Here is a 2,238-nt window from a genome sequence, read left to right as displayed (position 1 = left end):
CTTAATGTGGTGGAATACTGTTTCAATTTACATATAAAACAATAATAATAATTATTTTTTCTTTTTATGCAAGGAGGAAGGAACCAAAGGCCAGGGGCCTGCATACTGCTCCCTCCAAAGGAAAACAAAAAACAAGATAAGAGACAGCCAAATTTAAGACCAATTCATTACTTAGATCTAGTCAGATCAAGTTACCATAATACAGTACTGAACACCGTTCTTTCTGCAATAATATTTGTAAATTTACTATATGAAGGTATGGATGGAACTGGTTATGACATAAACTGCGTATGAAATTATGACAGTATGAATACATGTACAGTAGTTATGAAACATCTTAGTGGAAAATGACACAAGTACAAAATGACTGTAATCTGTAAAAAAATGTACTATTAACTGCCTTCAACAATTTCCCAACAACAGTACTCAACATATGCTCAGTACTTTCCATGTCTCTTGTCTACCTACTCTGTCTTATGGTTTCTCCAGATACATGAAGGCAGCATACAACTTCTTTTCCCTCTCTACATACTTTTCAAAACAACTTAAGAACAAGCATCTGTCTTCACAACTCTCCCCTTCAGCTAAAACACCTCAATCATATCACCTTCTACTCTGTGCCTATCTAGTGAATGCAAATTTAATCTTCTGAGGCTGTCTTCTTATGAAAGGTTCCGATTCCTTACATGATTTATGGTCATTAATTCTGCCATTCTTCTCTGCACATTCCCTATGCCACTGATATCCATCTTGTAGCATGAACACCAAAACAACAAAGTATAATCTAACTGCGGCCTTACTCCATCCATTCATCATCCAATCCTATGCCGCCCCATTAGGAGCACAGGAGCCCAGGGCTAGGCAAGTTGGTCCTGACATTTAAGATGAGAGTGACCAGCCTCACTCATCCCTGAATGGCATTACTTGAGCAATAAACCCCAACCACCCCTTGGATGTAGATCTACCCAGGCTCATTCCAACTGAAGCACCTTCATTACTCACTAAACCACCAGGCGCCATAATTTGGTTATATGGTTACCACCCAGCATAGTAAATGGTTTCCTGGTGTACAGGAAACCATTTGGCTTGTCACTCAGTGTAGAGTCACCCATAGGCATTTGGAAGAGGAAAGAGTGAAGGAGAGAAAGACAGAAGAGGGAGTCTAAAGTCACCTGCAGGCAGAAGGATTAGGAAAGAATGATGAAAAGAAAGACAGAAGAGGAATCCATGATAAAGCTGTAATATCCACATGATAAGGGCTATACCCATATTATACCCTGGCAGTCAATGGAGCGGTCTTTATCCTGGAAAGTAAAGAAGCACATTTCTGTGTGAATCATTTGCTGAGGACAAACCAAAATTTTGAGGGCGTGAACAATGAGTTAATGGATGTACCACAGGGTCCATTTCAATGCGTGCTCTACTGTCAGTTCTTCCACTTTAATACATCTTTTTTCTCTACCTGGATCCTACCCACTCCATTTCCACTTTACTATAACTTGTAGCTGGATCCTACTTTCTCCATTCATTATAGAATAATAGGATTAGGATGATGGGGACACTCACCATCCACTCACTCAATGTAGTGTTGCTTTGGGTGTCTGCCCTTTCCCCTTTTCCTTCCTTCCTTTTCTGACTTTCTTTCCTTCATTCTTTCCCCTTCCTTCTGCCTATGGGTGACTCTACACTGAGTGGCATGCCAAACAGTTTCCTGTACACCAGGAAACCATTCACTAAGCTAGGTGGTAACTATATAACCAAAGTATGGTGCCTGGTGGTTTAGTGGGTAATTAAGGCGCTTCACTTGCCAACGGCCATACCACGTTGAGTACACCGCTTCCCGTTCGATCAGCGAAGTTCAGCAACGTTGGGTCTGGTTAGTACTTGGATGGGTGACCGCCTGGGAACACCAGATGCTGTTGGCATCCCTACGTCAAGTGGGGTTGGTGGAGGATTAGTGCCCCTCCCTGTAAAACAATTAACTCTAAGCCCTTGGCCACCCCGTCTGGGATACATGGCGTCTGGCAATGAATGAATGAAACTTGGATTGAGCTTGTGTAGGTTTATATCCAAGAGATGGTTGGGGTTTATTGCTCATGTAATGCCACTCAGGGATGAGTGAGGCTGGTCACTCTCATCTTAAATGTCAGGACCAACTTGCCTAGCTCCAGGCACCTATGCTCCTCATGGGGCAACATAGGATTGGATGATGGATGGATGGATGGAAGGAGGAGGAGG

The 2,238-nt window shown here is 42.4% G+C and overlaps 1 non-coding gene across 1 annotated transcript; it reads left to right on the top strand.

The window, feature by feature from the left end:
- The first annotated feature begins 1,806 nt into the window (after window positions 1-1,806).
- LOC145417093 (5S ribosomal RNA) lies at window positions 1,807-1,925 on the top strand. The gene has a single exon (XR_013900414.1). It is a non-coding gene; the product is annotated as a 5S ribosomal RNA (ribosomal RNA).
- Window positions 1,926-2,238: the final 313 nt, after the last annotated feature.

The sequence above is a fragment of the Coenobita brevimanus genome, chromosome 13 (assembly GCF_032717465.1).
Source record: "Coenobita brevimanus isolate Jiangsu-jjx chromosome 13, ASM3271746v2, whole genome shotgun sequence".
In the NCBI taxonomy this organism is placed as follows: Eukaryota; Metazoa; Arthropoda; class Malacostraca; order Decapoda; family Coenobitidae; genus Coenobita; species Coenobita brevimanus.
Note: the sequence above shows the minus strand (reverse complement) of the source record. Positions and strands in the feature narration are given on the sequence as shown.